Genomic DNA, 25423 nt, shown 5'->3' with positions numbered 1-25423 from the left:
TTTCAATTGTAGAAGATAAATAAATTCCAGATATCAGGGCCTCCACTTGAGTCACCAGGGGGCATTACTGGCCTGCAAACCACCAGAGGCCCCTCACTCAACTTACCCCTTGCCCCAAGGGAACCTCACCCTTCAGGGCAAACCAGCTGGCTCCCACCTGTGCACTAGGCCTCTATCCTATCTAATAAAGAGTAATATGCAGATTGACCATCACTCCAACACATAATAGCTGTCCCCATGTGGTCAAAAATGGCTGCCCCCATGTAGATACAAGATGGCCAGGAGGCGAGGGCAGTTGGGAGGCATCAGGCCTACAAAAAAGGGCAGTTGGGGGTGATCAACCCTGTAGGGGAGGGCAGTTAGGTGTGACCAGGCCAGCAGAGGAGGGGAGTTGGGGGCAAACAGGCTGGCAGGGGAGCAGTTAGACATCAATCAGGCTGGCAGGGCAGTGGTTAGGGGGTGATCAGACTGGCAGGCATGCAAGTAGTTGGGAGCCAGCAGTCCTAGATTGTGAGAGGGATGTCCAACTGCCGGTGTAGGCCTGATCCCACTAGGACTGGGTTTAAACATGCAGTAAGGCATCCCTTGAGGGGTCCCAGATTGGAGAGAGTGCAGGCTGGGCTGAGAGACACCCCCCCCCCCCGCCCCATGCACGAATACCATGCACCGGGCCTCTAGTAAAAGATAAGCTCTTTCTTCTGCATGAAATACTACTTCATCTTTTCCTATTGAAATATTACCTGTAATTAAATTCCTATTCAAATGCTATTGATTAAATAAAGTACTTCTTACAGTGTAATCATTATTGCCAATCTGTTTCTTTCTAACTGTCCATAAATCAGTTTCTTCTTAAAAATAGGCCATATCCTTTTGGCACCTCATTATCTATGAGCATTAATTTTGCGATAAAAAAGATACCCCCAGATATATAGTTAATGTTACATATTGAATGGAAGTCAGTCATTTCAAGACTAAAACAAGCAATCAATATAAAAGTACTTATATTAATATGAAAATGATACCAAATAGATTAAGTGTGACAATAAGCCATAAGAGCTTTAAAATACATGTAAATATCCATATAATTATGACTTAGGCTTCCTAATGTAAATCTCTAAATGAAAGTATTAATTTGACTACATAAAAATTTTAAAGTTTTGGGACATAAAAATTAAAAGGCAAAAATTACATATGTGGAATGCATTCTATCTCACACACAAACTATATGTAAGAAAGGCTTACTATCTTTGAAATATTAAAAATAACTTTATTTTATTTATTTTAGAAAGAGAGGAAAAGAGAGAGAGATTTGTTGTTCCACTTTATGCTTTCAGTGGCTGATTTTTTTCAATGTGCCCTTCCTGGGGTTTGAATCCACAACCGTGGCTTATTGGGATTTCACTCAAACCAACTAAATTACTTTCCCAGGGCTCAGATAAGCAGTAATTTTTAATCCTATGCATCTTTATAAATTGATAGCATGCATGGACAATTAACTTAAAAATCACATATAAATAATAAACACTTAGAAATTGGTCCTAATTATTGGGTATGGTGATGCCTTTTTAGATAAAATACAAAGGCATGATCCATGAAAGAAATAATTAATAATGGATTTAATTAAAATTAAAAGTTTTTGCTCCACAAAAGACAATGTCAAGAGTAAGAAGACAAGCCACAGAATGGTAGAAAATATTTGCAAAAGACACTTGTGATAAAGGAGTGTTACCTAAAATATTAAAAGAATTCTTAAGACTCAACAATAAGAAAATAAATAATCTGATTTAAAATGGACCAAAGACCTTTATAGACACCTAACTTAGAAAGATATAGAAATGTCAAGCAATGTATGAAAATTAATCCAACATCATGTCACTGGAGGATTGCAAATTAAAACAATAATGAGGCGCCACTATACATTCATTAGAAGGGCCAGAGTAAAAACCACTGACAACACCAACTACTGATGAGGATGTGGAACAATAAGAATTCCCATTCACTGCCTGTGAGAATAAAGCTTCTTTCTAGTATGTGATCCAGCAGTCTTTGTCATTTGCCCAAATGAGTTGGAAAAAAAAAATGCAGATTTTTTTTTTTTTAACAGAAGCTTTATTCTTAGTGCCAAATCAGAAGCATCCAAAGTATTCTTCACTAGGTGAATGGTTAAATAAATTAAGGTACACCCAGACAGTAAAATGTTATTTGGTGGTAAAAAGAAATGAGGTAGGGGAGGATGGGGGAAAGGAGGAGAGATCAACAAAAAAACTTGTATGCATCCATATAAACCTAACCAATGGGCACAGACAACAGGGGGATAAGGGCATGAGTGGAGGATTGGGAGGGCGGGGGAGGCAATGAGAGGGTAAGGACACATATATAATATGTTAATCAGTAAAGAAATTAAAAAAAAATGAATATTAAGCCAAGAAAAACCAGGGCTTATTATAAAATGAAAGAAGCCAAGGGAAAAGTTATATACTGCATGATTTCACCAATAAAATCCTGTAAGAAGCATAACAATGGAGACAGTAAAAAGATCGAGGGCTATTAGGATTTAGGGAAGAATAAGGTAGGTACCCAGAACACAGAGGATTTTAAGGGCCATGAAAATATTTTGTATAAAACCATAATGATGGATGCATGTCCAAATCATAAAATGTACAACACCGAGCATGAATCTGAATGTAAACAATGGTCTTTGGGTGATAATGATATATAAACATAGTTTATGTGTATAGTGTACCACCCTGATGGGAAATATTGTAAAGGCAGAGACTTTGCATGTAAAAGAAACAGAGGATAGATGGGGAATCTATGTACACTCTTATTTATTTTGGTGTGAACCTAAAACTGTTCAAAATAATAGTCTATTAAAATAATAAATAAATAATACTGACATACTTCAGAGATAATGTAGGTCTGGTTCCATACCATTACAATAAAGTAAATATCACAATAAATTGAGTTACTTGAATTTTTTAGTTTCCCAGGATATATAAAAGGTATGTTTACACTACACTGCAGTCTATTAAGTGTGTAATTGCACTATGTTTAAGAAACAATACATTGTTGCTAAAAAAAAAAATACCGAGCATCATGTGAGCCTTCTGCTAGTCATGGTCATATTTTTTCTGGTGGAGGGTCTTGCCTTAGTGCAGAGGGTAATATTTGAGTAGCCGTGGGAACCTTTAAAAATAAGACAATATAAGACTGCTGGCTCCCAACTGCTCACCTGCCTGCCTTCCTGATTGCCCCTAACCACTTCTTCCTGCCAACCTGATCACCCCCTAACCACTCCCACGACAGCCTGATTAATGTGTAACTGCTCCCCTGCCAGCCTGTTTGTCCCCAACTTCCCTCCTCTGCTGGCCTTGAAACCTCTAACTACTCTCTCCTGCAGTTGATAGTCTCCAACTGCCCTTCCTTGCAGGCCTGGTATTGCTATCATTTAAAAATTACCATCTAATCATACATCTTAATTATATAAATGAATGATTTTAGCCTCTAATAATAACAATATCTAGATCATTTGAAAAATGCCTTCTATTATTTCTTTTATCCTTTATTTTGGTCTCAATTCCTGGTATGTCCAGTAGTTTTGGATGGAATGTTTTTTTGAAAGCTTTATATTAAAAATGTTTTTCTCCCAGAAAATATTTTATTTATTTGCTTTTGCTTTTGGAGTCTTTTAGTTTACAAATATTTTACTTTAGTGCAGTTTTGGATTGATCTGATTTGTAACGGAATGCCATTTTGTAATTACTGATTTATTTTCACACCAGCCTTGCATTTAAGATGTAGACCCCCAGTGGTCTCAAGTAAAAGTCTGGGTAGCCCTTTGACTTCAAAGTTTGGGCCCCAGCACTGGAGACTGTCTAAATCTCTGATCACTCTTTATTACTTTGTCACCACCTATAAATAGGTAAAAACTTTGAAAGATAAAGCTGTATAAAAATTCTAGAGACCTGGTGAACAAAATTCATGCATGGTGAGGGGTGTCCCTCAGGCCAGTCTGCACCCTCTCCAATCTGGGACCCTTTGAGGGATATCTACCACCCCTTTAGGCCCAGGCAGTTGGACATCCCTCTTACAATCCAGGATGGCTGGCTCCCAACCGTTTGCCTGGCTCTGCCTTATTGCATCTAACAGCTTCTGCTTGCCAGCATGACCATCCCCTAAACCACTCCCCTGCCATCCTGATCAATGTCTAACTGCTCCCTGGCCGGCTCGATTGCCCCTAACTGCTCTCCCCTGCTGACCTGGTCACCCCTAACTGCCTTCCCCTGCAGGCCTGGTCACCCCCAACTGACCTCCCTCGCTGGCCCAGTAATCCCTATCTGCCCTGCTCTTTCCTGCTAATCTGGTCACTCCTAATTCCCCTCCCATGCAGGTTTGCAGGCCTGGTCCTCCCAAGTGCCTTCCCCTGCAAGCCTGGTCCCCCTCAACTGCCCTCCCCTGCATGTAGGATCCCCCCAACTGCCCTAACTTGCTGGCCTGGTCTCCCCCAACTGCCCTTCTCTGCCAGCCTGGTCACCCCCAACTACCTACAACTGCCCTGCCCTGCCAGCCATCTTGTGGTGGCCATCTTGTGTCTTGGAGTGATGGTCAATCTGTATATTACTCTTTTATTAGATAGGATTATACACTTGCGTCTCTTGGAGTGATTAACTGGAGAACTTATATGTATATATACATAACCCATGGGCACAGACAATAGAGTGTTGAAGGCCTGGGAGTGGTGGGTAAGAGGTAGAGGGGATCAATGGGAAACAAATAAACAAACTAAGGGGACATCTGTAATACTTTCAATAATGAAGATAAGGTAAAAAATTGGTTAAACTAAATTAAATTTAAAATTTATACACGTGTCTCTAGAATTCTGATTGTTTCATTTTGACTACAATGATTGATCTGAAATATATTGTTTCTTCTACTCCATGGGACTAGTTGAAGCTTTGCTCAGCTTAACTCCTACTTTATCTTGGATGCTCAGCCTCCAAGGTCATCTTGCCTAAAAAGCAAATGTTTCCAGAGGAAGAGTAGTGTCAACGTTGACTCACTTTAATGGATTTTTTTTTTAATCTTAGCCCCTTAGGTCTTCACTGCCCAGGTACCTCTCTGATTTTACATTTATCAAAATTTTCTAGTTTTTATTTGCAAAGTGTTGGTCTGATCATATCCAGGATCTGCTACATCTCTGCCAGCAGTGGATTCTGAATCTTAGAGTAACAGAGGAGAATAAATATTTTCAGCTCCCATGCTCTTTATGAATGTCTAGCCCATCTATTTTCAATAATATTCATCCCTGGAATAAATATTTTTATAGTAAAAAGCATACTTTGCTTCAAATACAGGTTCTGCTATTTACTGGCTATGTGACTTCTGGTATGTTACCTAAATTAAGACTTAATTTTCTTATTAAGTTATAATAATGCAAAAGAATTGCCAAATAATGCTGCTTTGAAAATTGCAGATGATAATGTTCATGAACTGACTTCAACTTTCTAATATGAACTTCCAATCTCAGCTTCCATGACTTTGCTTGAGCATATAAAATGAACCATGATGAAATTTTTAGTGTAATTATGTAATACAAGAGGCAGGATGCACGAAATCTGTGTAAGAGCAGGCCTGCCTTCCCCTGGCTGCTGTCACCGGCTTCCCTCCAGCACCTGGGACCCAGGCTTCCCTTGCAGCCCCAGCTTTGTCAGGAAGGTAGTCTGGAAGGATGTCCAGAAGGATGTCTGTATAATAAGCATATCACATTTTTATTATTATAGGTTTGTAACATACTGTAAGGATCCTGTTTATAGTGCACTGGATGTTCAAGGACACTCTAAGCATGGAAAAATTAAGTGGAACATTCAAGGTTACTTTGCTACACTCAAGTGCAAGAACAAGGCCTCAGTAATCTGATTATGCACAAGTCTGTCCTTCTATAACCCAAAATAGTGAGGTCACTATTTGTTTAAAAAAAAAAAAAGCCTCTTTTGTCAAAGTTAGTTTAAAGTGTGTTACTGACCAGTAGGCAGCCAACACAGAGGTAAGGCTATAGCTCTAAGTATAGCTCCTATGTTGGAAGATACTGCTACTTTGTACGAAAGATGTATTGTTACCCAGCTGGTTTACAGCTACTCTACAGGACCTTACTTTGAGGAATTGCTTTGTCTAATAGCTCATGTTGTAGCAATGGCTACTTGGTCTGCAATACTCTCCTTTACACCCACAACTTCTCATGGCTTCTCTGTCGAATACCCAGCATCCAAAGGGGTACAGTCCCTGGCAGAGGGGCTCAGACCCAACACATACTTACACTTTCCAATATTGTTTATTTACAGATTAGAATTCAATTAGCATCTTACATTTTATCTGGTAAACTGATGTTGATTTAGACTATAATTGCCTTTTTTTATCCATGTGTCTAGTCCCACCACTCCACTATCTTCCCAAGTGTATACTAAAATCTTTTTTTTCTTAGAATTTTTTCTAATTCTAAAATTCTTAGAAAAGTACATAATAATCACTACTTTCTCATTAATATCCCATGCCCTATTTTAACTATTTTTGAATAGTTAAACTGTATCATTTAACTATATCATAATCTTTTATATTTGTATACTACAACTTATATTACCAGTTTATTGCCCAGAAAGGTCTTTATCTGACCTTAAATTTTAAATGATAGCTTTGCTGGGTAGCATAATGTTGGTTTTAAGTCTTTGCTATTCATCATTTTGAATATTTCTTGCCACTCCCTTTTGACCTTCAAAGTTTATGTTGATAAACCAGCTGATATTCTATGGGTGCTCCATTGTAGATAAGTAACTACTTTGCTCTTCCTGCTTTTAAGATTATCTGTTCATCTTTAACCTTTGGCATTTTTATTATGATGTGTCTTGCTATGTGCCTTTTTGAGTTCACCTTGTTTGGGACTGTCTGCACTTCCTGGATTTATGTGTCTATTCTTTCACCAGTGGAAAATTTTTCTGTCATTATTTCTTCAAAAACGGTTTCAATATCTTGCTCTCTTTCTTCTTCTTCTGGTACTCCCATTATGTGAATGTTGGTTTGTTTGAAGTTGTCCCAGAGACTACTTAAAATATTTTCATATGTTTGGATTTTATTTTTCTGTTTGCTGTTTTAATTGGGTGTTTTTTGCTTCCTCATATGCCAAATAACTGATTTTATTCTAAGCACCTTCTACTCTACTGTTAATTTTCTATCAATTATTCTTTATTTCAGTTAGTGTGTCCTTCTTTTCTGACTAGTCTTTTTTTGTGTATTTGATGTATTCAGTAAAATCCCTGAAATTCTCACTAAGTCCCTTGAAGCTCTCGTTAAGATCCTTGAACATCCTTATAACCATTGCTTTGAACTCTGTATCTAACAATTTGCTTGCTTCCATTTCATTTAGTTCTTTTTCTGAAGATTTCTTCTATTCTTTTATTTGTGACATGCTTCTTTGTCTCTGCTTTTTGGCTGCTTCCCAAATGTGTTTGTTTCTATGTATTAGGTAGTGCTGCTACGTCTCCTGGAATTGGTAAAGTGGCTTTGTCTGGTACGTGTCCTGTAGGGCCCTGTGGTTCAGCTTCTCCCATCACCTGAGCATGCTAGGTGCACCCCTGTATATGCTGTGTGAACTATATTTGTAATAGAGTTAGCATCACTTGGAGCAGTTGACCTCTAGGCCAACTGAGGACCAGCATAGTAGCTCTTCTGTTGTAGTCATAGCTGGTCCTCATAGTCAATTGGCCTAGAGGTCAACTAAGATTCAGACGTAAGCTACAGTCTTAATCTCTTACTGTCTTCTAACAATATGTTGTCTAATACAGTATCCGGTAGTCACAGGACACACATGGCTATTAAGCCTTTGAAATGTAGGTAGTTTGAATTGAGATGTAAATGTGAAATATATTTGGAATTTAAAATATTTTGAATCCCCTCCAAAAAAGATGTGAAGTCACCAATGTATTTTTTTCATAAGAATTATATGTTAAAATGATTAAATTAATTTATATTTATATTCTATTTTTTAATTATGGCTAATTGAAATGTTCATATATACATGGCTTATAATGTATTTATGCGAGACAGTAATATTCTAGATGGTCTTGGGTCCTTTCCCATAGGCCTTTGAGAATAAATTTACTGCCATATCAACTTCTGCTTCTTTATGGAAACAAAATGAAGTTAATATAACTAGGAAGCAGACTCTGAATCCCAAGGTAGAATTTTTGTTTTTACTTCTGAGTTCCTAGAGACTGTTATCACTCTGGTAAATACATTGTTATAAGTAGGGCAGCCATTGGTGAATGTTTGTCTTCACCAGTAGACTGAGCTTTTCTAAGTAAATGAATGATTTTTTTTAAATGATTCTGATTAATTATCTGATTGTGTAATTTTATTGTCTCTTATCTTTGGTATTATATTTAGCAAATCTATTTGGTTAACAAATGCTTCCATTTTCCTTTTGGAATATTTTGCTTTTACTCTTGTTTTCTTTTTACTCTATCACTTCTTGCATTTTCTTAAAATAGATTCTTACTTAGATTATTAAAACATTTATATGGTATGTTTCCTACTCTTGGAATTAGTGTTCTATTGTATGTTATCTTCTTCAGTTTATTTTAGCATCCTGTCTGAATTTTAAAGTGTACTTTCCTGTGCATTGTGACTAAAGACCCTGACATAGCTTCTCCTCGATATAAAATATTTCATTTTTATAACATTAGAAGGTCTAATCACAAGTGTTGTTCTACATTATCATCTGCTGGATGGCTGCTCCCACACTGTATCCTTTCCTTCTTCATGTTAACTTTTTTCAACACAAGTACACCATTCCCTGCTCCAAAACATATTCATGGCATGTTAACTTTAAATCTATGAGACGCTATTTTAGTAACCAACTGAAGTGTCAATAAATTTTAATTATTTAATAGATGATTTTATTGTTGGTCTTTGGGAATTTAATGTAACTTGCTTGTTTATTTTTTCTTATTCTAGACATTGGTTATTTGGAGGTTCTTTAAACATTAAATGGAATAACAAATATTGCATTTTTATTAGTAAACTAAATGAATAATTATTGTGAAAAGTAATTTTGCAAATAAGGAAAGCATTCCAATTTTTCAATTATTTGTTTATATATCAATTGACTGTTTTGTTTTCAATTTGAAATATTTTTCTCCCATGTCTTTGTCACATAAGAAAAGGGGTATAAGAATGCAGACAGGTGTATAAGTGAGACCTAGTCATGCTTTCTGAAGATTACAATTCACTTAGGGGGAAAGCAGTAACAAATAAAAATAAATGTCAAAATGGGAATGGAAATGATGTTACAAATAAAAATGTGCTCAGAGCACAGAAAGAGTAGAAGAAGTCTCTTCCAGTTGGAACTACAATATTTCCAGAGGTTTGGTGAGGGCTGTGCCTTGAGTGAGGTATTAATGCGAGTAAGATGGATGAAGCATTCTAGGGAGAAGCATGGAAGCAGAAGATGACAAAAGTCATTCTCTGGGAGCATGGTATGACTGGGGCATAATTGTGTAATTATGCAAAGGGTATAAGCACAGAGGGAGAGTGTGACGTTGCCTAGACTATGAGGTTGAGTAATTGAACTTGATCCTGTGCCAGGAAGTAGAGAACTGCTGAAGAATCTTGATAAAAAATGTGATAAAGCCCTGGCCAGGTAGCTCAGCTGGTTGGAGCATTGTCCCATACGCCAAATAGTTATGGGTTAGATCCCTAGTCAGGGCACATACCCAGTCAAGGTGCAACTAATCTATGCCTCTTACTCTCACTTCTCTCTCTCTCTTTCTCTCTTTCTCTCTCTCTCTCTCATTTCCTCTCTCTAACATCAATAAACATATCCTCATGTGAGGATTTAAAAAAAAGAATGTGATATCAGGAGAGAATGGACAAGATGGATGGCAGGAGGCAGGCAGGGCCGGAGACAAAGCTGTTAGGCCTGTGATGTCAGCTGGTTTCTCTGGTGTGCCAAGTGATGGTAGGGCATTTGGAGAATGACAGACTGTATAGGAACTTATTTCACTCACACTTTCTCTCAAGTTTGTTGTATTAATATTTGTGGAACCAACAAAAATGCAATTAATAATCAACAATACATCTTTGACATACCAACAGTTCACCCAAAAATATTCAAGTACAACATTCTGTGTCTGGCAGACACTCCAGAGCTATTTTTAGAACAAAGCTAAGAAAGAATCTCTGAGGGGCTCTCTGTGGATATTTGATGTCTGAAACTTCAAGAATGAGTTTGTATAAAGACTGAATGTTCAGTACACAGATTCGTTTCTATTTAAGGGCATTTCTCCAGCTTGAAAGTGACTTACAGTGGCCAGATCTACAGGCAAAAAATAGAGGGTTTTGTTTTTGTTTTTGTTTTTGTTTTTTTCCAGGAAACTCTACTCATACATATAAACTTCCTATTTCAAATGAAATTATGTAGAAGGATTACATCTTTAAAGAATTCCTGGTGTTGTATATCTAGTCTGCTGATTTCACAAGTTTCAGAAAAGTCAACTGGACTAACCCAGTGTTCCGCAAACTCACTAGTTAACAAAGCCATTCAATCAACAACACAATGATTGAAATTTCTTTTAAGAGCCAAGTTTTTTAAACTTAAACTATTAATATATATTGTTAGTAGCTTAATTAGGGTAGGTGGTATTTTGTGGAAGAGCCACACTCAAAAAGAGTCGCATGTGGCTCGTAAGTCTCAGTTTGCCAACCACTGAACTAATTCAAGTCCACTTTGGGTTTCTGGGAACTGCCAATACAGATGCTGTCCAGGCCGGCTGGGTAACCACACACGCTGAGCAGCCCGGGCACAGTGAAAGGTGCTGTCCAGTAGCTTAGAGTTCGGGTGGATATTTTAGGGCCCTTTGGACCTCTCTTCCTACGTGAAAAAGGCATACAGCATTCACTATGTTAATGGGGAATGAGAGCCACTCAGAAAGCACTTGGTTCACACCGGGCACCTGGGAGAAGAATATTTTAAGTGTCTGTAGGTGGTTCACTAGCACAGGTAATTGAGTTTCAGCATATTTCTCCTTTGAGCTTTCCACGGGTGTTCCGTCACACCGTGAAACAAGGTGGCAAGTAAGAAGAGAAACCTTTTAAGGAAGTATTGCCTTCCTTAGTTTGATCCTTCAAAAATGTACTTTGTTAACTTGCTTAAATGCTCCCTTTTATAGCATATTTTTTTAACTCAAAAGGAAGCAAGCCCCATTTTTAGAGAAATAGCAAAGGTGTTAACACTCCCACTTAAAGTAAGTGACAGAGACGTTTCACAAAGAGCGGGGACTGGTTCCAGGCGGTGCGCACCGTGCTGACAGAGCCCTCCGCGTGCATTAGCAGGACAAATAGCTCTCTTGGTAATTCTAAACATGTGTAAGTTATAACCTTCCCTCCTGAAAAGGGATTTTCTGCCCTCGCTTTATTGTAATCATATGCCTTTCGGTGCAGGCTTACTTTACCTTTCATCTACAGTAAGAATAGTTGGTGCTAAGGGATGCATTTAAAATTAGGGATTTTTTTCTCTTACTTTTCCTGATTGAATGAATTTGTACATGCTCTTCCTTAAAGAAGGAAAGAAGAGAAGAGATGGGAAGGGAGGGAAGGGGAAGAAACAAAATTTTTTCTTTGGCCCGAAAGGTTTGGAAAGAAATATTTTAATAAATGTATGGCAAAGTATTCCATGTAATCCCACAGTATGGCAAATGCGTATTTTAACTAAATCTAGCCTTTCATTTATTTATTAACACATTCATTAAGATACCACTCAATCACTCAATACTTATAGAGTTCTAATAGTGAAGGCAGGGTAAGAAAAAAAAACAGTCAATAATCTCTGCACTCATGTACTCAAATTGAGGGTAGACAGACAATGTGAAACAAACACAAAAGCAAAGGGTGAAAATATTTTGGAAAATAAAGCAAGGAGAGGGAGAGAAAGTGTTTAGGGAATGGAATGGTACTTGGGCAATGAGTGCGTGTTACTTTTAACAAAGGCATAATAGGATGACACGGGGGCCAGTCCTTGCAAAGAGCATCTTGTATGCCTTATCTATCTTAGATCTCCCAAAATCTGGAAAGGTTTCATTTTACCTCATTTTTGGGGTTATGAGGTTCAGAGAGGTTTGGTGACTTTTTTTAAAATATATATTTTATTGATTTTTTACAGAGAGGAGGGAGAGAGATAGAGAGCTAGAAACATCAATGAGAGAGAAACATCGACCAGCTGCCTCTTACACACCCCCTACCTGGGTTGTGCCCACAACCAAACTACATGCCCCTGACCAGAATCGAACCTGGGACCTTTCAGTCCGCAGACCGACACTCTACCACTGAGCCAAACCGGTTTTGGCGAGATTTGGTGACTTGCTCAAGGTCACAAAGCTAAGATACAGAGGCATCAAAAGTGTACATCCATGTTGTTAACTAGGTAGCCTTCTTGTTAATGCAGTAGGCATGATCTCATACTCAGCAAGTCCTTATTAATTGCCAGTTGATATGCTGTGTGTGTGTCTAAAAATTTAAGATACCGTATTTTTCGGACCATAAGACGCACTTTTTCCCCCCCAGAAGTGGGGGGGGAAAGTCCCTGCGTCTTATGGTCCAAATATAGCCTACACATATACTTTAAAAAAAACACGTTTTTTTACTTGCCCGGCTCTGTGTGGTCTCTGTGTGCTTGCCCGGCTCTAAAATGGTTCTAAATGCTGCTGTTTACTTTACAGGGTTGATTACATGTGTTTATGACTGTGATGTTGGGTTTTAATGCACATAAAATATTTTAGGACACTATTTGTTTCAGAATCTTTTTTTCTTCATTTCCCTTCTCTAAAAACTGGTGCATCTTATGGTCCGGAGCATCTTATGGTCTGAAAAATACGGTAGATACTGGAAATATCAGGGGATCATTTAGTAAAATGTATGATTATCTAACCACAATGCTGTACACCTGAAACTAATACAAATAATATTGACTCTAGACTGCAATTAAGAAATAAAATGTAAGAAAGGTACAACTGGAAATCCACTCTGATCTATTAATAATGAGATAGTTCAATAATATTTTAATAAAAAATAAATTATCCCAATTTGGCTTCTCTAATTGCTTCAAGAAATGCTATCAAAGGCATCAGCACTACTGTTATCCTTGCCAATGAGGCATTAAGTCATCAAACAGGGAGCACACACACTGCTTTCAGGGCCTCGGGGTGCAGAAAAGCATCCAGGTTCCTCCCTCTGAAACAGGGGGCTGTGGCCAGGGTGTCTGCCAGGGAGGCGGAGCCCACAGAGGCACCTGCTGGGGGTGAGCACAGGGAGGAAACAGCTCAGGCGACTCTGTTTACCTTTTGTGTGTGAGGAACCTTCACGTAAATGTCATTGCCAAGTAGTTCTCACAAAGTTAAGTCGCGATGGGTGAACACCAGTTTTGTGTGACTTGGTTTGGGGAGCCCCAGCCTGCATTCCATATGCTGAAAATCACAGGTTCCTGACGGTACCACAGAGGAACAGTGCACTTTGGGATTCTTGGAACAGCAACATCCAATTTCCATGCCAACCCATTTTTCCTTAACACTTGAACTTGCCTCTATCACTGTGATTATTTCCTGAGTATTTACTCTCAATTAGATTATGAAAGGCATTCATTTATTCTTTAATCCACGTATTTTTGATTGTTTGACTTTTTTTAAGGAACATAAACTAAAAGTCAGAGTGTGCATTCCAAATGCCACATTCGTGCTTGAAGCAGATGTTGGAGTAAGATGTAGATGTGGGTAGTTGACTCAGTTGCATATGCCCTGGAGTCGGGGTTTGTGATGCCCAGTGAGTCTCCTGAAAGCTAACTATGCCTCAGTCCTGTGTTTAGAGAGCATCTGTTCTGGGTTCTCTGAGGGGACTGCAGTGGCCACCAGCACACACTGAGGTGCTTTGGATCTGCAGTGGCTTCTCAAGTCACCTCCACAAGATATGGCTGGGAGTACCTGGCAACAGGGAGTGAGGGAGGTGAAGGGACCACTCAGCCATGCTGTAATTGAGACATGATTGATGAAGGCATGAAATTCTGGAAACAATCCATGTAAAATGAAACTATGACAGTGAAAATGTTGAGCAGCACTTTCATGTAAATATATAAGCTTGAAAATGATTTTACTTTTTGAGAGGGAAGAAAACCGTTTTCTATTTGTTAAAAAGTCAAATACAAAAACAATATATTTTTATATCAACTAAACAAAACAAAAGTAAAATCGCATTCATTGTATTCAGAGAGGAAATGTATTGAATTCCAGTGAGATCAAAATATTTAAAGCATTAGCATTATGGGTCTTCCCACCCTACTTCTGCATGTTCCATAAGAGAAATAAAGTAAAATTGCTATGAGATCAAGGTTAAGAAAGTAAAATAATGCTTTTAGTTGAAAAGTTAAATACACTTAATTAATTTTCACCTGGAGAAATGCTATTTTTTAAATTCAAGATTAAAATATTTTCACATTAATTTTTACTTCTGTGTAATTTTAAACTTACTTAAATATAGTCTCTTTACTAGGTAGCCTAAAGTCCTCATCTATTTCCTTTTTATTTAATTTATTAATTAAATGGAATCAAATATTTAAAATCTTCCAAATTTGCTTTTCCTGTGGAATGTGCGATTCCATTCATTGTTGGAATAGGGAATCCATCTTGATATTGATTATGCTATATTAGATTTTAGATTTCCCTATAAATGTGTGAAGGCCATGAACACCAGCAATTCCCAGTGGTTTAACAGAATCATTCCTCCTCCTGCACATAATTGCTAACTGGTGCCAGTCATGTGGCTTCAGGACATTCTGTCCCGTTCCAGCAGGTTATCCAGGAAAACTTGCTGGGGAGTGGTGTTGTTTGTGTGTCCTTTCAGTTGGGAACTCAAAGGTCAAGAGTTGCCAAAAGCATTTTCCCTGAGTAACCGCTGCTTTGCCCAAGCTCTGCAGTGTGCTCCCAGTGTATACCATTTGTTTATAAATGCATGCATTTAGTTTCTAAACCAAAGCCAACTTTTCTCCCCAAGTCTTATTATAATCAATCACAGTGATTGGGTATATAATGCATGTCTATTATAAGCCTGTATACTACATTTACGGGGTAGTATTTCTCATAATTATTTTAAGACATTTAAAAAAATAAGTGTTTCCCAATGATTCAAATTCTAGCACAGCAACAATTAAATATTTGGTGTACAATGGTGTATAGTGTGCCTTTTTTATTTTTTTCCTATAGGGATAAAACTTGTGGTTATCAATGAGAGTATTATGTCTGATTTGGGTGCTAGCTTGGGAGTAAAGGTTCTGTTAGTGCCCTGTGAGTAAGCCAGCCTTGAGCTGCTAGACCCACTGACTTCTCCGCAGGGGCCATTGGCTGGGGTGCTGCTTTAAGTGCTATGAAAGATTAATCTTTCGTTTTGACAGTTAAGACAGTTGCAGCAATTAATTACTAGGGAATAATTCTCCATCCAAAAAATATAGAAGATGAAAACATGTTCATAAATATGCTCCATTACATAACTGTTTTCCTCAAAGTATAATATTATCTAAGACTTATATGCAATGACAAGTCCTAAAGCTCACAAGTTGTGTTTTTCTTTAAGTGAAGAATGGAGAAATGGGGACAGTGTGATTTTTTTCCCAAGTGAGATGTGAAAACACATTGGATGTTCACATTTGACCAAAATCTCAAATTGTGTGCATGTGAACTTCACTGCAACTTGGATAAAGTCTTTTCTCCTTCTCCTTTGCTTAATTGTGGTGGAATCATTTCAAGAAGTGTAGTTTATGCTGGTAAAAGCTGAAAGAACAAAAGAAAACAACGAGGAGCGTGATATTACACCACTAGTACATTCAAGACACAGACAAAGACGCCACGCAGCAGATCATGCAGCATCTGAAACAAATGAAAGAAAAACAGATTGTCGTCAAATTTCCATTCCTTTTTCAAAAGTTCGATACATATTTTGCTGGGGAATAGTTTGCAAATGATATATAGAATATGTGAGATACAATTGTAAACAGACATGCAATTTACATAGGTTACAATCTGTTCCATGATCTTTGTTCGTTCTTAGCAAAAAGGCAGGGCATCCGCCCCTTGAAACTGGATTGCTAAAATAAATCTGAGGTTGAATTATTGGAACTGACATTATTAATATTTTTTAATATTCCATGGCTTTCTTGTGATTCCTCGCATGCCACATCTCTAACAAACTCTGGGCCTTCATCGTTGTAAGATTTGCTGTGTTCTCACTAGCTGCCGGCTGGTGTGCCTGCGCACAGCTCTCCTGCCTGGCAGTGCGTGTGCAGGGCAGAAAGAAAGTCCGGTCAGAACACAGTGTGTCCAAAGCACTAACTGCTGTTTGCACTGTTTCCTTCCCCCTCCTGCGTTGGACACATTTGCCCTGGGGTCTGAAACTGAGCCGGCCTGGCCTTTTGTGGCTCTCCTCTCATCCTCTGACCAAAGGCCGGCAGCGGGGGAGAGCGGGGGCAGGCCGGGCAGGGGGTGAGCAGGGCGAGAAAGGGAAGCCTCATGGGAGAGCACATGCCACTGCCCCAACCTGCTGCCTCCCCCACGTCACCGCACACTGGCGGCGGCCTGGGCGCTTTCTCTCCCGCTTTGGGTGGCACAGGTGCCAGCGTGCTCGCCACACCACATCCCAGGCTGATCCAGGACACTGTCCGCACCGGCCAGGCAGCGGGCAGGGGGGTTCAGATGGCTGCATTGTCTGTCTGTCTGTCTGTCTGTCTGTCTGTTTGTCTGTCTGCTGCAGAATCCCCGGAGCGGAAACGCAGGGTGCCTACTGGCAGGAAGGGGAGAGGCACCAGAGCAGATACACGTCTTGTCCTGTGCAGGCTCCGGGCTCTGAGCCGGAGGGAGACCTCCTCAGGGCGCCCATTCACCGGCCCTCCGCGCCCGGGGGATTCCCACAAGCCAGCTGCTCAGGGGCTACTAAAAGGTGCACCCGGATAAGCCGCATGCTGGTCTTCCTTACACTGAGAAGGTTTCTCTGGAAAAATGAGAGACTGCAGCTGGTAGCTCCGCAGTGCAGTATTTTTGAATAGCTCTTTAGTGTGTGGGGTTTTAATTCTTCCAAATGGGACTTGGGCTGTGTGCAGGGACCTGCTGCCGGGCCCGCCCAGGGATGCGCTCTGCCACATCGCAGGGCGGACTGACGCTGAAGAGGCAGCGTCCCGGTTGCTGAAATCTTCAGGCGCCTCAGATGGAAATGCTGATGCCTCTCCCTCTGCAGGCGATGCCGCCAGCCGGCCCACCGCTCCTCTCAGTACAGAATGGGCAATTAGCGCGCTCAGGCTGGGAGCGGGACTCACAGCGTCCCGTTACACGTTACCCCAGAATGCTGATTTTCAGGGCTTCTAATCAAGCGAGGAAAATGCTGTAGATAAAATTGGTCCCCATTCCTGCAATGGCAATCTCATTTTTATTTAAGAAAATTTGAAGGAAAGTCTAATAATCAAGGCTATTTCTAGACTAGAAACATAGTGAGTGGACATCTCAATTCCCTGGATTTCTGGCTGATTACCTGCATTCATTTTCTTTCCCACTTTGTGTTCAAAAGCACAACTTTCCGTGTACTGTTTGAAGCTCACAACTTAGCTGCTTCAAGTTATTGGGCCATGTTGGGGTGACATGCTCTGGCGCTGGGACGCCCCGGGGCTGGAGTTTGCCCACCGGCCTGGCTGCCTGGGCGCCCAGAGCTGCTCCCTGGTGTTGAGGGTCAGGTGTGGTGTTTCCTTCTCAGTCCTTTGCTGAGGCAGGCAGACTTCCGTGAGCTCTCACCCCCGCACTGCCGAGGACCAGCAGAGTGCTCTCTGGCCTGGTGACGAGTTTCCTCTCCCCCAGGAGCTGTCTGGGGCTGTGAGCACATGGACCTCCCCGCACAGACATGAGCCAGCTGCCTTGGAACAGGCGCTGGACTTGGTCCAGACACAGAATGTCTACCAAAAGCCAGCGCACAGCACACACACTGGCCACAAAGCGTTCACTGTACATTTCACCTTGCGCAAACCTCTGATAAGTGAAGCCTGAGTAGGTCCTAATAATAATATGTGCAACGTTTGCATGAACACGTGCCATGATTGAGTCTGTTGAACTACAAAACCTTTACTAATATTTAGAGCATTACCTGAAAACCATTTCTTTTCTTTCTTTCTTTGCATTTTTATTTTTTATTTTTTATTATGGTCCTTTCCAGAACCAGGTCCTTGGCCCGGCAGCATCTCTGCCTGCTCAGAAGGACTCCCTGCTTCAGTGTGTCTCATTCATTGATTCACTCATTCACTCATTCATTCATTTATTCCTGCCACAAACACCAATTGTGTGCCTGCTCTGTTTAGAGACTTGCATTGCATTTTATTTTGAAAAGAGACTTAAGTATATTAATATTTTTTTTCTTTTTTTCCTCCCAACTGCATGTTATGACCGTTTTCTTCCTCTGCTCCGTACTCAACAGAGGAAGCCAGTCTTGCCCCAAACCCATGATTTGTACTGCTAGCTTCTCTACCTTCTGCCAGGTACTAGTTGCTCTAAGTGCTTCTTAATTTAAAGTTCCTATGTGCTAGTTAGCCTAGTTAAATTCATGTAGTGAAAATCAACCACAATAAAATCTATTTTGCATAGCAACTTGTTTATCTAGAAAGAAGTAGATTCTTCCACCTCCCTTTAGCTCTCTTAGTTTCTTGGTGTCTCCATCTTGCCTCTTACAAAAACAAAAATAAGAAGTTTTGCAGGGCAGCAGCTCCTCTGTGGCCATGTCACCAAGGGGAGTCATGGGTTTGACACTCCTCTCTTTTAACTTCTCAGCCAGTGCAAAATCTGATCACATTATTCTGAAGACTGTTTTCTTTAATGATATATTTTGCTTCTAACTAAATTGCTTTACTTAGCAATTTGTATTGCAACTGAAGCGCTGATTTGATATTTTTTTAGTGTGAGAATCATCCAGTATCTAAACCCGTCTCCCTGCATCACAGCATTTTATCAGAAATGAGTACTTGTCAGTCACACATCTTTAGTGAAACACTCAGCTTAAACTTCATGAAATATTGGAACTAGAAAGAGAAGGCGGTTTGCACATGGGCCTGCATGAGCCGATCAGAGCCTCACCTCCTGTGACTGCAGAACAGGCCAGAATTCACACTCACAACCTCAGCAGGACCAGCTCCCTGTCACAGTGTGCAAAAGGAAGAGAACACACAGGCAGGCAAATCCCACAGCCACTTCCTGTGAGGAAAACATCACTTAAGAGCAAAACAGGCGGGAAGCAGTGCAGAGGAAAGAAGCAGGCACGTCTCAATGAGGCTGCAGGAGGAAGTCTCACTGAGGTGATGGAGGGGCATTCAGATGTCAGGCGAAGGTCTGTACGCTTGTCCCTCCTGGAGTGCAGGCTGATCATGTAGCTGATAAAACTCTTTTTTCATTTATTTCAAAATATTTATATTTAAGAATTCTGCTTCAGGTGTCAATGGCTGGGCTGCCACACTCTAATGGAGGGAATTTTAAAATGGAAGCCAGGAAAGAGAAGGTGCCTCAGCCCCAGTGAAGCTGCTCTTCTCCTTCCCTCCGATCACAAGCACACGCCCTGGAGCTAGCCACTTCTCCAAAGGCAAGCGCCACTCCCTGTGCCTGCGCGCTGCTGCTCCAGCCCCTGCTGCTGAGGCTCCTGGCCTGGCTGACAGGGGGAGGCCGGGAAACCGGAGAACGGAGACACCAGCTCCTGGTTCCTCTGCCATACTCTGCCAGGCGAGAGGCCCTTAGAGCTTGTATTAACAGTAGCTTCAGAAAGAGAAATGATTCAGCCCATTCATACGTGGACATAAGCATCTCAACAGTGAAATTTATTTTAGTAATTTGAAAAATATTTTACATATTGAAGCTATCCTCAAAGTGTAGGAAGAGAAACAATAACATTGGGATATTTACTCAGTATTGAATGTTACTAAGAAAACATTAGCCTGGTACAGAATTTTCTGGGAAGGAAGAGGAAGGAATTAACTGATTCTATAAACAATAGAACATATTTAATGTGATTGGTTTACATGGCTAAACTATTTTTATCGAGGTGTTCATTTAGTCAGCAGCAATAGTCCTGAGAAACAAAGCCCTGTGAACAATGATGATTTCCAGGATAATCTTCTCCCATGACCCATGTACCCTGTGCACATGCCACGTCAGGGAGCATGCGATGGACATGCCTCTTCCTGTTTAGCTGTTGGTGGAACTACCTACTACGCCTGTCAATTCAATCCCCAACATGCCTTTTCTAGGCATGCATGTGTATGCATGTTTAATTCCCACTCTTTGTTAGATGACATTGTATAAATTTCTAGTGCTTTTGTCAATAACTGAAAATATCATTTTTAAATGGAAATTTATAAAGTACGTTTTCACATTAAAATGGTAACATGTGGGTCAAGGTACATCTGAATTACACATTTAGCTTTCCTATTATCAGTGTTTGACCTGAAATTATAATACTTCCTTTTTATATGTTAGACTCAAGTGGCATTTTCTTGCAAGGCAATGTTTGAAGTTGTGCAGGTGATATGTAATGAAGCTTTATCCTTGGATACCATGCATTTTGGTGTAAGTAAGGCCATCATCTTCAACTTGCATTAAAAATAGGACTTTTTCTAGTGAACCATATCTCCATCCCATTTAAAAGCTAATGCTTTAGGAATCTGAAGAGTTCAGTTTAGGCTTTCATTTTCTCATGGTGGTCTTAAAGGAAGAGACTACACCAAGATTTTTCTTTCTTTCTTATTTTATAACTAGAGACCTGGTGCACAAAGTTTGTGCACTGGAAAGGGGTCCCTCAGCCTGCACCCTCACACAGTTCAGGGCCCCTTGCTCCTTACCTGCTCGTTTGCTCTGCTTGCTGCTCCTTGGAGCTGCAACTGCCTCAGAGGTGGGAGAGGCTCCTGCCACCACCGTTGCACTCGCCAGGTGTGAGCCCAGCTTCTAGCTGAGTGGTGCTGTCCCTGTGGGAGCACACTGACCACCAGGGGGCAGCTCCAGCATTGAGCCTCTGTCCCCTGGTGGTCAGTGCGCCTCATAGCTAAGGGCCATTCTGCAGGTCGGTTGATTTGTATATTAGATTTTTTTAATATAGGATCTTAATGCTTCATGTCATTTGGTAATTTACTTCTCTCTATTCAAAATCACTAGTGAATAGTAGTACTAAAAAAGATGTTTTGGTTTAACCTATCTCTAATTTCCTCCTATTGGCATCTAGTGCAGATTATTATTTTCTTGAAAACTTAAAGAATTGATTGGCTGATTATTAATTACTGCATTTCTGGAAGTGTAATTTTAAAAATGCTTTGTTACCTTTTCAAGTGAACTAGAAAGCTAAAATATTTAACACAAATTTCACTCAAACTTTCTAAAATTTAAAATATTTCTTTTATGTTTGTTTACACATTTTGTGTGCTTATATTTAATTTTAACTATAATCTAGAATTCTGAGTAACACATATTCTGCAACATATTTTTACATGAGATCTTTATTCATTGGGTAAGACAGCATATCTTCCTTTAGTGTGAGAAAGAATGTAAATTATCTACAGATGACTTCTGTTATAAGTTATAAGCAAAAATACCATAGAGCAACATTTACTTTAAAGAACAAAAGACAACCAACTTTTACCCATTCCAGTATAATAAACAGTTACATTTCTCAGTTTAAATATTTGGGAAGGAGATCTATAACATGTGTTCTTTTTCAAAATTCCAAACAAGTGGTAGTTTTGTTGAAATGTTTGTTTACTATTATTCTATAAAATCTCTGTTCCAAAAAGCAGCCAACATGTAACATGCTGTATTAAAATATAATAAAATAACACCCAAAATATTTTATTAAAAGTAGCATTAAAAATATTTTTATGCCAAAGAATTGTCATTGTGGATGTTAATTTTAAAAAAATAATTGGCATCAATGGGTTAATTGTTTCTAGAACACTTATAAGTAAATATTATTAGCAAAGTATTTTAATTGCTCTACTTCACGTGGCCTAAATGTAAGCATTTATTAATACAAACCAGACTCTCATTACAAATTTGCACAGAAAATGATAAAATATTATGTATGAAATGAAGCATTAGCATGGACCATTAAGTCCTCTATTTTCATTTAATTAAATTTGTCAGTAGTACCCTCTTTAACTGAAAACCAGTCATAACACAAAATTAAATAATAATTAAAGAAACAACTATTGAAAGAGTTGCTTGGAAACTAAGGTGCCATTTAACCAAAACATAGCAATTTCATGTAAATTGCAGACCATGTAGACACAGTTCTGAAATTATGCATCCTTAGGTCTCATACAGGATTGATTTAGCAGGTATTTTCAGCATTGTAGATTAGGTAACCTAGCTGAATTACAAGTCTATAATTCAGAAAAGTGGGAAATTATTCAAAGTTTCTGTAAACTCCCATATGCCATTGTAGGGCAATAAAAGTTCTACATAAGAATTCAGTTTATTACTACATAATCAATGGTTTGGGCGACATAATGTATGTATCAACAGATGGGGACTCTGAGTGTCAGTCTTTTTAGTATTCCTGGTAAGCCTCTGTGCACATTGTGTATGTCAAGATGTGACTAAAACTAAAACTAGATTAAGTGGACTTCCCTATTCCAATATATATGATGCAGTATGCATCCTCAGTGTCTTTCTTGATAAAACTGTGCCACTATTTTCAAATACAATATTTATTTATTATTGCAAAAAATCATTTAAATTAAGATTTAGTTTAATTTTTCAAAAAATGTAATTTCCTTGAGTGCATGTGTGCACATGTGCCTATATGTGTTGTGTGCAGGTGCATTAAGCATCTATTATACTAGCTTCCTTCTGAAAGGACTCCCACCTTCACTAATGTTTTTGCCTCCACCTAGACACGTTCCATGTTCCACAGCCAGCAGGGGGAGGTAAGATTTAAGAAAACAGCGAATTGAACTTAATGGAAGCAACTACTTTAGGAGACAAATAAACAAACAAATAAAAAGACTTGTCAATGAACAGAATGGAGAGGTCGCTAATGTATGTGGGATATATTTAGCATCTTAGATATGAAGCTGGCTGCAATTAGCATTTTGATAAACATTGGACAATCTACTTTAAGGGTCTACATTTTAAATATTGTACATGAACAAATTCTAGTTATTAGAAACTATTTGTGATATTTTCCAATATGTAAACTATAGATGAAGTTATGGATGCAAATCTGTGAGTAAACTTAAAAACTATGAAGTAAAGCACTCAAATATCCTCATGAGCTTGGAGAAAATATTAATTTTGTTTAAAAATTTTACAGGATCATATTGCTTGAATAATTGACTTCTCTTATGCAGTGATTAATAAAATATAACCAGAAAAAAGGAAGGATTCTAATTTTTAAAAAAGACAAATTACATTTCTGTCTTTGTATGCAGGTGGTCAATTAAATGTGTGGATAGGTTGCATGTGATATGTGTTCTCGAAAGAGACTTATGTTTTCTGGAAAGTGATCAAGTTTAGGATTTGGAATAAAGTAATACAATTTTCATATCTACAGACCTAATTTTTATAAACTCAATTTAGCCAGGATGAGGGTTCACTCTGCTTGTCTAGTACTTGTAACTTTGGCAAGTGCAAACAGCAAATGTGTCTGTAGTTAACATGAAGAAATAGATTCCTTAGATAAAAAATGCAGCTTGATGAGGAAAACATATTGACTTACATTAAAATTGTCACCAAGGAAAATAGAAAATTAAAACCATATCTTACATTTGTAAGTTGATATCTCACTGAAAAAATATTTCACATATTTTATTTTATCTAATCCTTAACACTTTTTTTAAAAGGAACACATTGAACCCATTTTACAGATTAAAGAGGGTAGCATATTTTAAATGATACCTTGGTTTCATTTAAATGAAACCTTGATTTCATAAATTATAAAACATTTCTTATTCTAAAAAGATGATATTTAATTGATGTGTGTGTGTATTTTTTTTACTAGTCTCTCTACTTTTATTTTACTTTTTAAAAATTTATCTTTATTATTGAAATTATTGCATATGCCCCCCTCCTGTTTTTTCACATTGACCCCTTCCACCCTGCATCCGCTCCTCCCTGGCCTTCATCACACTATTGTCTGTGTCCAAGGGCTCTGCATGTATGCATGTCAATTCTCTGTTAATCCCCCCCAACCTTTATCCTCCCTAGCCTTCCTCTGAGATTCCTTGGTCTGTTCCATGCTTCTATGTCTCAAGATCTATTTTGTTCATCGGTTTATTTTGTTCATTAGATTCCACATATGAGTGAGATCATATAATACTTACCTTCAATTGATCGGCTTATTTCACTTAGCATAATAGTCTCCAGATCCATTCATGCTGTCTCTAAGGGTGAGGGATCTTTCTTTTATCAGCTGTATAGTATCCCATTGTATTAATGTACCACAGCTTTTTTATCCACACATCTACTTAGCCTGCTTCCCCATCTTACCTATTGTGAATTGCGCTGCTATGAACATAGGGGTGCATGTATCCTTTCTGATTGGTGTTTCTGTTTTCTTGGGATATAGTTCTAGAAGTGGGTCAAATGGGAGTTCCATTTTTAAATGTTTGAGGAAACTTCATACTACTTTCCATAGTAGCCACACCAGTCTGCATTCCACCAGCAGTGCACACCCCACACCCTCACCAGCACTTGTTTGTTAATTTGGTGGTAGCCAGTCTGACAGGTGTGAGGTGATAGCTCATTGTCATTTTAATTTATATCTCTCTAGTGATCAGTGACATTGAGCATTTTTCCATGTCTCTTGACCATCTGCATGTCCACTTTGGAGAAATGTCTATTTAAGTCCTTTTTCCATCTTTTAATTAGATTTTTTGTCTTCCTTTTGTTAAGTTATATGAGTTCCTTTATATGGTTTGGAAATGAACCCCTTTATCATTTTGAAACTTAACATGTAAGATTAAAAATTTAGTTTTCTCCATTCATTCAAATCCTTTCTTATGATAACTCAAAATTGTCAGTAAGTGTAAATGTACCCTTTCATATTTTTGTTTCTTGTTGCACAATAATCCAATTAGAACAAATTAGAATTCAGGTTAAAGCAATTTAAAACATTTTTTTAAATTCAGATACACACACAAATATATTGTATATTCCAATATCCCAGTTTTATTCTCTCTAGAGCCAATACATAACACCTAAGTCAGATTTCAAAATATTTTTTAGAAGCAATAATTAGAAACCTCGAAGTTGATGGATTTAGAACTATTGTAGACATTAATCCTCTTATGCACACAATGTGCTGTGAAGACACGGTGAGCCACTTTGGATGTTTCAGT

The sequence above is a fragment of the Pipistrellus kuhlii genome, unplaced genomic scaffold (assembly GCF_014108245.1).
Source record: "Pipistrellus kuhlii isolate mPipKuh1 unplaced genomic scaffold, mPipKuh1.p scaffold_m20_p_27, whole genome shotgun sequence".
Classification (NCBI taxonomy): Eukaryota; Metazoa; Chordata; class Mammalia; order Chiroptera; family Vespertilionidae; genus Pipistrellus; species Pipistrellus kuhlii.
Note: the sequence above shows the minus strand (reverse complement) of the source record.